At 34.8% G+C, this 14,692-nt stretch overlaps 1 pseudogene; it reads right to left on the reverse strand.

The window, feature by feature from the left end:
- The window catches only part of LOC128636466 (cytochrome P450 2A13-like), a 146,355-nt pseudogene extending 142,490 nt beyond the window's left edge, over window positions 1-3,865 (reverse strand).
- Window positions 3,866-14,692: the final 10,827 nt, after the last annotated feature.

The following is a 14,692-nucleotide window of genomic DNA, read 5'->3' on the forward strand; positions in this document are numbered from 1 at the left end:
TCACCCTTTATCTATCTTAACCTATGAGAGTAAACTTACCTACTTATTTATGTATGTATTTACATATGTTTTATTAATCTGTAAAATGAGAAAAGTTTGAATTGTTTTGCAGCATTCTAGCATCATTTGTATAGAGACTTCTGATACTATCCTAGCTGTCATAACTTCCATTTTTTGTATTACTGAAGTTGTTGCATACTTTTGATATCTTTGTTACCTGTGAAATTTCTCAAATAAAAATATATTTAAAAAAACAAACAAACAAACAAACAAACAAAAAAAAAAAACCTGTGCTAGAAGCAAAAGATAATTTTGTTCCAGATATACAACCGTTTACCAGAGATAGTCCCTGGAGAATTTAGCTCCGATATTCAAACTCAAATAAGTATGCCTGGTGAACCCCAGACAACTTCTCAATCAGAATCTTGTGTCACATTTCCTCCGCATCTACCTGAAAGTGTCATATGTCAGTACACTTCACCTTCTCAAAATTCTTCTGTTACTGCATCTAAGAAATTTTTTTCCTTGGGAGATACTTTGCATCAACCTACATTTTCTACTACATCAGTTTCCTGTACAGGAATTCCTGATACTGAACCCTGTGAGGACAACATTGAACCTAGTTCACAAGTGGACGTTCTTGCCCCTGAAACTTGTACAAAAGTTCTTCAAAAAGATTCCCCAGTGGCCATTCCTGTCCCTGTTTTCCATGATGATACTACTAAACCTGGCATCAAGGTGGACTCTCCTGTTTTTGACCCTGGTATGGGTATTCCTTTGTTTAGCCCAGAAATGGGTGTAATAATACTTGATCCTGAAGATAGCCATGCCCTCTGCTCAGAAGCGAGTATGGTTCTTGGCTCTAAAGTGGGTCTTGTAAATTCTTCATTTGTGAACCCTGAAGAAAGCCTTGCCCTCTGCTCAGAAAAGAGTATGGTTCCTGGCTCTAAAGTGGGTTCTTTTTCTATAGTTGAACCTTGCCCTGGCATGGGCATTCCTTCACCCGATCCTACTGAGGTTATTCCTGAACCTTGCCTAGATGTGGGTATTCCTGAACCTTGTCCTGGTGAGGACATTCCTTCACTTGATCCTATTGAGGATATTCCTGTACCTTGCCCTGATGTGGGTACTCCTGAACCTTGCCCTGGCATAGGCATTCCTTCACCCGATCCTACTGAGGATATTCCTGAACCTTGCCCAGATGTGGGTATTCCTGAACCTTGCCCTGGTGAGGATATTCCTTCACTTGATCCTATTGAGGATATTCCTGTACCTTGCCCTGATGTGGGTATTCCTGAACCTTGCCCTGGTGTCGGCATTCATATACCTGTTCCAAGTGAAGACACTCTTGATTCTGAATTCAGTAAGGAGACATTTCATATTGAATCAAAAGATGGCAAGAACTGGACAAATCTTGCACTCTGCACTCCTATCTCCTACTTTGAAGAAAGCCCTGCTATTGGCTTAGAAGTGGCTATAGCTTTTTCTTTTGGAGTATATCTAATCCTCAGCCAAGAGGTTAATTATGAGGATACTCAAATCTCTGATCCAAAGGAGGATAATCTGGTTATCAATCCAGAATGCTGAATCTCTATTTCTGAAGCTGAGGAAAGCCTATTCATATGTCTAGGACTGGCTGCCTTTTCATTGGCTGTGTACATGGTCATCTATCATGAAGAACATCCGCCTATCAACCCTCAGGATGATTCTGTTTTAGGAAGCTTGTTGTATGTTACGTTCATGCATTCTTACGATGACTACAAAAAAGATGACTTCAACTTTTGCTCTCATCATTGTCAAGATCTTTTGATACCTGAATTCCATGGCCTTTGCTTCGTCATTCAACTTTTTCAAGAGATCTCCAACCCTCCTTTCTTGATTTTCGATTGGACTCATTACCTCCATACAACCACTACCGGTTCACCATATCATTTTTTTGTTCTCTCTCCTTTTGGATTGCGTTGGACGCCCTGAGGTTGCCTTTAAGGAGGGGGATCTGTAAGATATCTCAGCCTAATGTCACTATCCCTTTAAGACTGCCTTCCCTGATTCTGACACACATGCTGGTTTTGGGCAGTATTTGCATTCAGCTTGCCTGCCTGATTAATCATTCATGCACCTGATTCCCTCAGCCTCTTTTTAAGCCTTCTCAAGTCTAATGTGCTTTGCATTAACTTTGAAGTTGTGTTCCTGAAAACAACTGAGGTCTGTGGCTGATCCTGCATGAATTCTACCAACTTATTCAAGCTTCAGCTTTCCCTATTTCCTCTGCTTAAAATCATCAAATCGCAAGTATCCAAATAATTCCATTTTGTTACCTGGACACTGCTACTTAACAAACTCTGAACTTTATTATAAATCAAGTATACTTTTGGTTATCATCACTCTCTAATTATTACTACAGCATCTTACTCAGAACTTTATAACCATTCTCTGCTACAAGTTGTCATAGCCGAAATATCCTTCTACAAATATGTTAACATTTTCAGAACTCTGCATCTATGTGTTCAGTTAAAAGCTTTCATGTGATTCTCCAATATATGCACAAACCGTGATTGATGCCTTAAACTTGCAACTTGACAATCACCTGTGCTGCTCTGCTTATTACTGACATACAGCGCTATATAATATTATGTACTGTGAACCTGCAACAAACCTTAGTTTGCATCTAAGTGTCAATCTTCTACCAGTTTACTCTGAAGCCTGAACATTCCACATTGCTATATTTTTCTCTCATTGAATCGTTCAGCTACTCCTATTAACTAACTATAAGTCACAGTGAAGGCAGAATATATCGTATACAAATGTTGCACTCTCCATTTATTCTACAATAACTTCTAGCAACTATGAATCACAGAATATCATCTATCCACGTCCAGGATATTCTTCCCCAGGTCAGGGGTCGGTGTCTACAAATCCCTACCACTGCCCCGAGGGTCTGTGTCCTGAGCGCATGTACACCGGAACATGACAGAATCATAAAAGTTTACTTTAGTGTCCCTTTAATACATATACAGTAATAATCAAACAATTTATTTTTGTTAATAAAAAGTAAATATACACAATTAATACAGTTTAAGATTTATAAAGTAGATAAATTACACATTTTTATTTAACTTCATTTGTATGTGCTCCCTCTTGGATAGAAAACCTTACTATATAGAAGGGTGAGATACATGATCCTTTTAAATTTGTTCCAAAGAATAACATTTGTCAAACCATGGTTAAGAGAGGCTTGTTGGCCAATATACCCAATTGACAGATGATAAGATTTGAACTTTATTGATGTAATATGGAGCGTTGACTTCATAACAGGAAATAAATAGTTTACTTTACACTAGCCATTATTAATATATGGGAAAATAATTCTATAGTTACTAGTCCACTCAAAAATAATAGAAAAGTCAAAATTTATTTGTTTGTTTATTACTAGTGTGCTAGTGGAAATGGTGGAATGTATATAAACATCTCTTGTTTTGTGTAAAAAATGTATTGTGATATATATATATATATATATATATATATACATACATTATCTATATATATATATATGTGTGTGTGTGTATATATATATATATATATATATATATATATATATATATATAATTATGTCACCTTGTACTTCTGGGTGTTTAAGAAGAATCAGTAAGCTATAGCTTAGTGTTGTACTTGTAGTATCCGTCCCAGCTAAGTCAATAACTGTAGCAATTAAATTCTCATAGTTAAATTCCATGTTTTGATTCATCTCCTGAAAGACATTTTAGAAGATCATTAAAGGGAAAAAAAAACACCACAATCAATAAATATACTCTTTCTAAAGCTTTTTAGTTTCAAAGAACTTGCTTGTGTCACTAACCTTTTCCATCCCTGTCGATGAGTTCTTAGGGGAGGTTCATACTGTATCTATGGTCCTTTATCTGGTTCATCACAAATTCTTTCAACCTGTCAAAAATGTTAAATATTTTTTGATGTGGACCAGACAAGGCTGGAAGTAATTTTGGAAACATGAACAAAAGCTGTTTTAGAAAAAAAAAAAAAACATATATAGGCAATTCAGTAGGTTGATGAGCAACTAGAAATATATATTAGGTGGTGTATTCTATTTACATTTAAAATCTTATTAACATTATTTTGTCTAAAACATTAGCATTTAAAATCTGGAATGTTTACAGGTATATATACAAATATATTTTACAACAAAACAGTCCAAATAATGATACAGGGCATTTGTGCAACGCTGCTAAGTAAATAAAATAATCCCATAGAATGTTATCCCAATAAAAGAATGTAAAATACTTAGCCAAATTCTCTGTGTGCTTTTTCTCTTTCTCCAAAATCAGCCATCTTCAGCAAGAGGGGGAAGAAAAGAGAGAGTGGGACTAATTTGGTTTCCCAATTTTATCATATGCCAGTCATAGGCTAATGGGAGTGTCTTTAAAACCAAGACTAAACACCTAGCTAAGAGACAAAGGTGTATCTGGGGGGAAGGGATTTTAAAAACAGCTATATAAATATTTCACAGATAAAATCTGTTAGCTATGTCACCAAACCTTAGAGATGGAGGGTTAAGTGATAACATTTCCTTCCCGTAAGCCCTGCATATGTTATGGGCTTTTGGCCTTATATGTATTACTGTCAAGTTGACTTTCTATGATGCCTTATTATCTTCAACTGATCCCTAAAAGAACCATTACACAATGTCACCATTTTTTACATCTAGCACCAAACTACGGCTTTAAAACCTATAGCAAGTCATTGCTTGCCATAGTCAACAATCACTTAGTGATCAGAGAATATGAGTACATAGATCTCCCACTAGATAAATAAGAAGTGATAGTTAGGTATGTTTGTTAACAGATATTTAGTGAGCTGAAATAATTTGCACGTGCAATATGTTACAAAGGTCATTTAAATATCCTTAGTAATAAGCTTTAGAAGTAGAATAAAATATGCACAGAGAGAGTAGCACTCAACCAGAAATTAAGACAGCTCAGTAGCTTGTTTATTGTTGGTCACCACCTGAGAGCAGCATCTTTTAGCCCAATTGTACCTTTTACAGAGGATGACTTTCAGTATATCAGTCTAAACCTGCCTAAAAATGTTGGTCCATCTCCGAAATACTAGGCAATCCATTTTCGAATGAGGAACATGGCAACCCAGGAAAATCATTTCAGTCTTTTTTGGGGCTCATTAGTGAGGTGCAGCAATATCACTCGACACATTGGAAAGGGAGTCCAGGTCTGGTTTACTCCATCACCTCTACCCAGGTCATAACAAAAATATACAGAGAGATAAATTTGCCCAACCAGGAAAAAAACAATGGCTCATTGGTATAAATTTGGTAAATTAATCTCATTATCATCAAATATAACATAGGCTTTATTTACATTGCGCAAAAACTCAGCCACAAAAAGCATACTTTGTTGGGGGGTTTTTGGTATTTTTTTGTAGCCTTATTCTAATTTGCTGTTGCACAAAAATATCAGGTATTAAGCATTACCTTACCACCATTTTATTTTAATGATCAGCAACTTTTTTCTCAATAGAATATAAATGTGTAAAAGTTTGTTGCTTAGTGAATCTAAAGTGCTGGTATAAAAGACTTGCTTTCCACCTTCACTTGTGATTGAGTGAGCAGCAATAGATACACAAATATGCTAAAATATGTTTGCTAAACTATTTAATTTACATCTGTGTCAGAATCCTATGTTTATATATTGTTTATATATTGCTATATTCATTGTATATTGTTCCTCATGATTTATAAGCAATATCTTAAGTATATAACTATAAACTCTAAATGTAATTTATAATATTTCAGGATTTAATATATTTTATACTAAACAAAATGAATACGTGTGTGTGTGTGTGTTTTAACTAAATTCTTAAATATTTATATGACTTTATTGAATATGTCTGTTGAAAAAGGAATTTGACCCTATGGGGCCAATTAATCACATGTTGATAATTCCATCATTACCCCTACCCCGCATGCCTGATGTCACACTTGACTCAGACCTTTTCTTCACTCCTCACATTCAGTCCATGGCTAAAGCCTGCCGCTTCCACCTTAAAAACATCTCTAAAATTAGATATTTCCTTACACAAGACACAACTAAGATTTTAGTCCACTCTCTCATCCTTTCCCGCCTTGACTACTGCAACTCTGTCCTTTCTGGTCTAGCTGCCACATAGATCCTTTACAATCCATTATGAATGCCTCTGCCAGGCTCATCTTCCTTACACATCGCTCTTCATCTGCTGCACCTCTCTGTCAATCCCTTCACTGGCTTCCTCTTGCCTCTAGAATTAAACACACAATCCTCACTCTGACATACAAAGCCCTCAACTGCACTGCTCCCCCCCTACATTTCAGAACTTGTCTCCAGATACTCTCCCTCCTGTCCCCTTCGATCTGCTCACAATCTCCTCCTCTCCTCCTCTCTTGTTACTTCCTCACATTCCCATTTACAGGACTTCTCCAGACTGGCCCCCATCTTGTGGAACTCCTTGCCTCGCTCCACAAGACTCTCCCCTAGTTTTAACAGTTTCAAGCACTCCCTAAAGACTCAACTATTCAGGAATGCATACAACCTACACTAACCTTTCCTACTCCATTGCTTTCCCCTTGAACCCCTTAGAATATAAGCCTATGAGCCCAGCTGTTTGCAGATCGCCTTCATAAGAGCTGACTACAACAGTGAAACTCTCGGCAGGTCCCTCTACCCACTTGATCCCTACAAAAGTTATCCTGTATACCGACTATGTTTACAGCGCTGCGGAATCTGTTGGCGCTCTACAAATACCTGATAATAATATTAATAATAATATGTTGGACAGACATGATTCAATGTGGTGAACATGTCCGCTTAACATCGCTAAATGACGACAGCATACGCTTTTGGCCTTTTATCATTGCACATTAATTTCTTGTAAAATGCTTGTGCAATGCCACCCAATCGGCCGCTAGCAGGGGGTGTCAATCATCCTGATCGTATTTAATCGGGATGATTGCAGTCCGCCACCTCAGAGGCTTTTGTAAACTTCCAGATAATGTTACGATTTTCAGCTGGTGTTTTAAATAAATTCCATCACACAATTCTGACCTTACCAATTAGAGAGGAGAATAGTTGCATCATCTTATTCAGGTAAAACAAAAGGGACTTCAATTCTTTGTTTTCATAGTCATATCGTTTCCCAAACACAACGGAACAGATGATGTTGGAGACAGTAAATTTCAACATTTACTCAGGGTCAAATGGAACACTGGGTATAATAAATGTAATGAAATCAAATCTTAATACTATCATTTGTTCTGCAAAATTAACAAGGACATATAATAATCAGATAATGAAAGTAAATTGTTTTTTTATATTCTTTTTATACAGAATATACTTGAGCACTGGCAGGGTTGTAAATAAACCATTTAATCAATTTAGCGAATGTTAATTATTTTAGTAGAAGAACTAAACTATTGTGAATGAGATACCAACCTTTTTCCTTACTAAAGCTGTCAATAAGAGACATAGGGGCCCATCTAAAGACCGCTGCTCCATAACCTTTCTGCCTGCTCTGAGCAGGCGGACAGACATCGCCGCAATTCAACCCGATCGAGTACGATCGGGTTGATTGACACCCCCCTGCTGGCAGCCCATTGGCCGCGAGTCTGCAGGGGGCGGCGTTTTGCGTATTGCTCTCCGTATTCAGCGAGGTCTGGCGGACCTGATCCGCACTGTCGGATCAGGTCCACCAGACTTTGATAAATAGAGGCCATTGCTTCCTCTTTGATTTTCTCCTCAATCCCCCTCTTCCCCATTCCAAAATTCCTCAATGTCATGACAGAGAATCTACGCATGGTTTTCCAGCGTTCCCCATTGCTCATGCCAATGTCTGAAAATAGAAATTTTATGGTTATAAGGTCTTCTAGTAGAACTGAAAAGAAAAACATTACTAATTCAAGTATTTCTGCAATGTATTTTTGAATAATATATTTGTAGGCTATTTTGGGGTATTTGAAATAGTACTTGATGAACAAATAATCTCATTACTCAGGAATATATTTATTTACCATAATCTTATGAAGAGATCCAAAGTTATTAATTTTGGACAATCATTAAATGTGTCACTGCTGTCCACCAGAGCTTCTTTCAGAGCTTCATAACCAGCAAGTATCACCGTATGGTTAGCTCCCAGGTAAACCCTATATACTGGTCCATAGGTCGGACTCAGCTACAGAGAGAAACAGAAAAGCTGGACAATGAGATACACTTTGAGTTTCAGTTAGTGTCAATTTTGGGATAGTTAATATTATTGTCTACAATTTTAGTCTTTGCACATTTTCATCTTGTCACAGTAGCATTTTAAACACAAACTAAATTAAATTTTCTATCTGAGGAGTTCACAAAAAAGTCAACTTTATCTCCTGCTCACTCTACCAAAGGTAGAGCAGAAACCCTTTCCCAGAAGAGGAGAACGAAAACCCTATTGATATATTGATCGTCTTAACCTTAGGATAATATAAAACTCTTAGGGCCTGATATTCAAGACCTTTCCGCTCAGGTGAGATATTCTAAGAAGTCTCATTGGTAAAGGCCCTTAAAATTTTTTAGAAACATAAATTTTAACTTGAGACATGTTTACGTTGCTATATAGGGGCATATTTATCAAGCTCCGTATAGAGCTTGATGCCCTGTGTTTCCGGCGAGCCTTCAGGCTCGCCAGAAACAGAAGTTATGAAGCAGCAGTCTAAAGACTGCTGCTCCATAACCTGTCCGCCTGCTCTGAGGCGAATTCGATCTGGTTGCTTAACACCCCCTGCTAGCAATTCTGGAGGGAGCATCATTGCACCAGCAATTCACAAGAACTGCTGGTGCAATGATAAATGCTGACAGCGTATGCTGTCGGCATTTATCAATGTGCAGCGGACATGATACGCTATATCAGATCATGTCCGGTCGCACCATAGTAAATAGGCCCCATAGTGTTTCGTATGTGAAATAGAGACTCCTACATTACAATACAAGTCCTAAAAAACTCCACATATTTTGCGTGATTTATCTCTATGCCAGCGAGGTTTTGAATATTGTGAATCAAGATGGGAAGAGATGTGAATGCAGTTGTGAAATGTATCAGTTATTTAGATCACTTGTCCTTTTTAAAAAATAATAATACAAATAATACAAAAATGCTTATTCTTGGATTTGTATTATTTTTTTCCAGGAAATATCATACTAATAAGAATTACAGTAGCTAGACTGGCTTTATCCAATCCATGCAATTAAAAATCAAACTCTTAATAGATTCTTTAAAATGATCAAAGTTTATTCAAATTCTTTAAAACAATACAAAGGTGATGTAGGTTAAATGAAGAAAAATATTCACAAAGGCCCCTCTACGACAAAGTTTTTCAGACTAATTTGCATTTATAGGGGCATATTTATCAATGTGTGAGCGGACATGATACGAAGTAGCGTATCATGTCCGCTGCACATCGATACATGCCGACAGCATACACTCTCAGCATTTATCATTGCACCAGCAGTTCTTGTGAACTGCTGGTGCAATGCCGCCCCCTGCAGATTCATGGCCAATCAGCCGCTAGCAGGGGGTGTCAATCAACCCGATCGTATTCGATCGGGATGATTTCTGTCCGAGGCCTCAGAGCAGGCGAACAAGTTATGGAGCAGCGGTCTTTAAACTTCTGTTTCCGGTGAGCCTGAAGCTTGATAAATATGCACCATAGACTAAATAGATATACTCACCCTTTTCTTAAAAACTTTCCAATGGAACTTCAATCCACAATCTATATTTTTAACTCCCTGATAGGGCTTCCTCACAAGGTTAGAACAAGCACACAAGTTAAAAAATAAATAAATACCAAATATGCCTCCATCTAGTCATTGGTTGCCACCATGTTGAAATCTCTCAAAAAAGGGTAAGGTAAAAAACACCTTTTTTGCTGTATGACACAATTGTGTTTTACATTTTATTCACTATATAAAGATAGCTCTAGAATAAATGGGGTTGCATGACTGTGTTCTTTTTCTCTAATAAGTATTACAAAATAGTTCCACTTAGGATAGACCTTTTTTTTCTGGACCAGTAGGAGGACCTATGAATTCAGTCTTGATAGAGGACCTCACTTTTCAAGATATAGATTTAGAGGACCAAAATCAGCATGGTTTAACTTCATGGAGATGATGTCAGACTAATCTAATTTACTTATTTGATTGTGCAACTAAATTATTGGAACACGGTGAAGCAGTTGATGTAGCATATCTAGATTTCAGCAAAGCATTTGACATCATCTCACACAATAAACAAGTTCATAAACTTTATCTCTTTGGTATAGTCTCAAAAATTTTGAACTGGGTAGAAAACTGGCTTAAAGGGATATTCCAGTCAAAATTTGAATGCACATAGATGAATTACATCTTTGAATAGAAACATATTTGTAATATACATGCATAGGCGTCACTACAGGGGGGCGAGGGGGGGCAACCGCCCCCCCTGGAAAATATTTTGCCCCCCTATTTGCCCCCCCAAAGAGATCTACTTCATTTACGGTGAGTAGCTGCAGGGGTGGAACAATCACTGTTGCAGATGGGGCTCATAGACATAGGAACAGCACACCACTCACTGCTTACTCAATCTAATCTCCTCCAATGTGCTGCTTAAACACTCGGCTGCTGCGCTAATATAATGCAGCAGAGAGTTGATCAAGTCAGAGAGAGTGAGCAGTGACTGTTTACAAGCAGCACCATGCTTTCAAAGTTTGCCTTCCGAAACCAGGAAGTAATTGCAAACTAACCATGGCAACCATGATGTCATGAATTTGCTGTGTTCCTGCCTGAGTGCTCTAACAGGAGTTCTGTGCTGACTGACAGCTGCATCATCCAACCATCAGCAAGCAGCCCGCGCTCAAGCCTCACACTGCACATCGTGCTGCTGACAGGTGCAGCTTCAGGAGGAAAGAGCTAAGTAATAAATCCTTTTTTCATTTACACTGTGGCTGCTCAGAAAGGCAGAAGTTGTTTAGAAATGAAGATAATTTTGTATTCTTCATTGTAAACTCTTCATGCCTTTCCTGTGAAAAGTAACTTGTTGTTTTTGTCACTAATTTAATTAATTCAAACATTTTTATGGTATGCCATGCTGCCTAACTACAGAATAAAAACAACCTATTTCCCCTGAAATAAAGCTTACTGCTCTAAAATCAGCTTGCATGGGGCAAAACTAGAACATGAGTTATATGTAAATAAATGTGTATTTCCTTCTCTATGTATGCATGTGTGTATAAATGTATGTATGTGTGTTATGTGTATAAATGTATGTATGTGTGTTATGTGTATAAATGTATGTGTGTATAAATGTATGTATATGTGTATTATGTATGTGTGTATAAATGTATGTATATGTGTATTATGTATGTGTGTATAAATGTATGTATATGTGTATTATGTATGTGTGTATAAATGTATGTATATGTGTATATGTATGTGTGTATTAATGTATGTGCATGTGTATTATGTATATGTGTGTATAAATGTATGTATATGTGTATTATGTATGTGTGTATAAATGTATGTATATGTGTATTATGTATGTGTGTATAAATGTATGTATATGTGTATTATGTATGTGTGTGTATAAATGTATGTTTATGTGTATTATGTATGTGTGTATAAATGTATGTATATGTGTATTATGTATGTGTGTGTATAAATGTATGTTTATGTGTATTATGTATGTGTGTATAAATGTATGTATATGTGTATTATGTATGTGTGTATAAATGTATGTATATGTGTATATGTATGTGTGTATAAATGTATGTATATGTGTATTATGTATATGTGTGTATAAATGTATGTATATGTGTATTATGTATGTGTGTATTATGTATGTATATGTGTATTATGTATGTGTGTATAAATGTATGTATATGTGTATTATGTATGTGTGTATTATGTATGTATATGTGTATATGTATGTGTGTATTATGTATGTATATGTGTATATGTATGTGTGTATAAATGTATGTATATGTGTATTATGTATGTGTGTATAAATGTATGTATATGTGTATTATGTATGTGTGTGTATAAATGTATGTTTATGTGTATTATGTATGTGTGTGTATAAATGTATGTTTATGTGTATTATGTATGTGTGTATAAATGTATGTATATGTGTATTATGTATGTGTGTATAAATGTATGTATATGTGTATATGTATGTGTGTATTAATGTATGTGCATGTGTATTATGTATATGTGTGTATAAATGTATGTATATGTGTATTATGTATGTGTGTATAAATATATGTGTATTATGTATGTGTGTATTATGTATGTATATGTGTATATGTATGTGTGTATTATGTATGTATATGTGTATATGTATGTGTGTATAAATGTATGTATATGTGTATTATGTATGTGTGTATAAATGTATGTATATGTGTATTATGTATGTGTGTATAAATGTATGTATATGTGTATATGTATGTGTGTATAAATGTATGTATATGTGTATATGTATGTGTGTATAAATGTATGTATATGTGTATTATGTATGTATGTGTGTTATGTGTATAAATGTATGTGTGTATAAATGTATGTATATGTGTATTATGTATGTGTGTGTATAAATGTATGTTTATGTGTATTATGTATGTGTGTATAAATGTATGTATATGTGTATTATGTATGTGTGTATAAATGTATGTATGTGTGTATAAATGTATGTATATGTGTATTATGTATATGTGTGTATAAATGTATGTATATGTGTATTATGTATGTGTGTATTATGTATGTATATGTGTATTATGTATGTGTGTATAAATGTATGTATATGTGTATTATGTATGTGTGTATTATGTATGTATATGTGTATATGTATGTGTGTATTATGTATGTATATGTGTATATGTATGTGTGTATAAATGTATGTATATGTGTATTATGTATGTGTGTATAAATGTATGTATATGTGTATTATGTATGTGTGTGTATAAATGTATGTTTATGTGTATTATGTATGTGTGTGTATAAATGTATGTTTATGTGTATTATGTATGTGTGTATAAATGTATGTATATGTGTATTATGTATGTGTGTATAAATGTATGTATATGTGTATTAATGTATGTGCATGTGTATTATGTATATGTGTGTATAAATGTATGTATATGTGTATTATGTATGTGTGTATTATGTATGTATATGTGTATTATGTATGTGTGTATAAATATATGTGTATTATGTATGTGTGTATTATGTATGTATATGTGTATATGTATGTGTGTATTATGTATGTATATGTGTATATGTATGTGTGTATAAATGTATGTATATGTGTATTATGTATGTGTGTATAAATGTATGTATATGTGTATTATGTATGTGTGTATAAATGTATGTATATGTGTATATGTATGTGTGTATAAATGTATGTATATGTGTATATGTATGTGTGTATAAATGTATGTATATGTGTATTATGTATGTGTGTATAAATGTATGTATATGTATGTGTGTATAAATGTATGTATATGTGTATATGTATGTGTGTATAAATGTATGTATATGTGTATATGTATGTGTGTATAAATGTATGTATATGTGTATTATGTATGTGTGTATAAATGTATGTATATGTGTATATGTATGTGTGTATAAATGTATGTATATGTGTATATGTATGTGTGTATAAATGTATGTATATGTGTATATGTATGTGTGTATAAATGTATGTATATGTGTATTATGTATGTGTGTATAAATGTATGTATATGTGTATTATGTATGTGTGTATAAATGTATGTATATTTGTATTATGTGTGTGTGTATATGTATGTGTGTATAAATGTATGTATATGTGTATTGTGTGTATGTATGTATGTGTGTATAAATGTATGTATATGTGTATTGTGTGTGTGTGTGTATGTATGTATGTGTGTATAAATGTATGTATATGTGTATTATGTGTGTGTGTATATGTATGTGTGTATAAATGTATGTATATTTGTATTATGTATGTGTGTATAAATGTATGTATATGTGTATTATGTATGTGTGTATAAATGTATGTATATGTGTATTATGTATGTGTGTGTACAAATGATCCAAAGCAGAGAAGATCTGGAGCGCAAAAAGAAAAGGGAACTGCAATAGTGTGAGATCCAACAACACTTTTTATTAACACGCAAATGAAAACTACTCACAAAATTCCAAATTTGTCAAGCACATAACATCAAAACAGAGGAGTATTCCGGTGTTTGTCTCACGGCTGTATCCTTTGCCACCCGATCTATTCCCGCGAGATCTCGATCACACCTTTCTCCTCTGTCAGCTGTCAAACAGTTCACATTCAAGCATTCGGCGCCTCAACGCGTTTCCCCGCCTCCTCTGGCGGCTTTCTCAAGAATGTATGTTTATGTGTATTATGTGTGTATTATGTATGTGTGTATAAATGTATGTATATGTGTATTATGTGTGTATTATGTATGTGTGTATAAATGTATGTATATGTGTATTATGTGTGTATTATGTATGTGTGTATAAATGTATGTATATGTGTATTATGTATGTGTGTATAAATGTATGTATATGTGTATTATGTGCGTGTGTATATGTATAAATGTATGTATATTTGTATTATGTATGTGTATAAATGTATTTATGTA

The sequence above is a fragment of the Bombina bombina genome, chromosome 7 (genome assembly GCF_027579735.1).
Source record: "Bombina bombina isolate aBomBom1 chromosome 7, aBomBom1.pri, whole genome shotgun sequence".
NCBI lineage: Eukaryota > Metazoa > Chordata > Amphibia > Anura > Bombinatoridae > Bombina > Bombina bombina.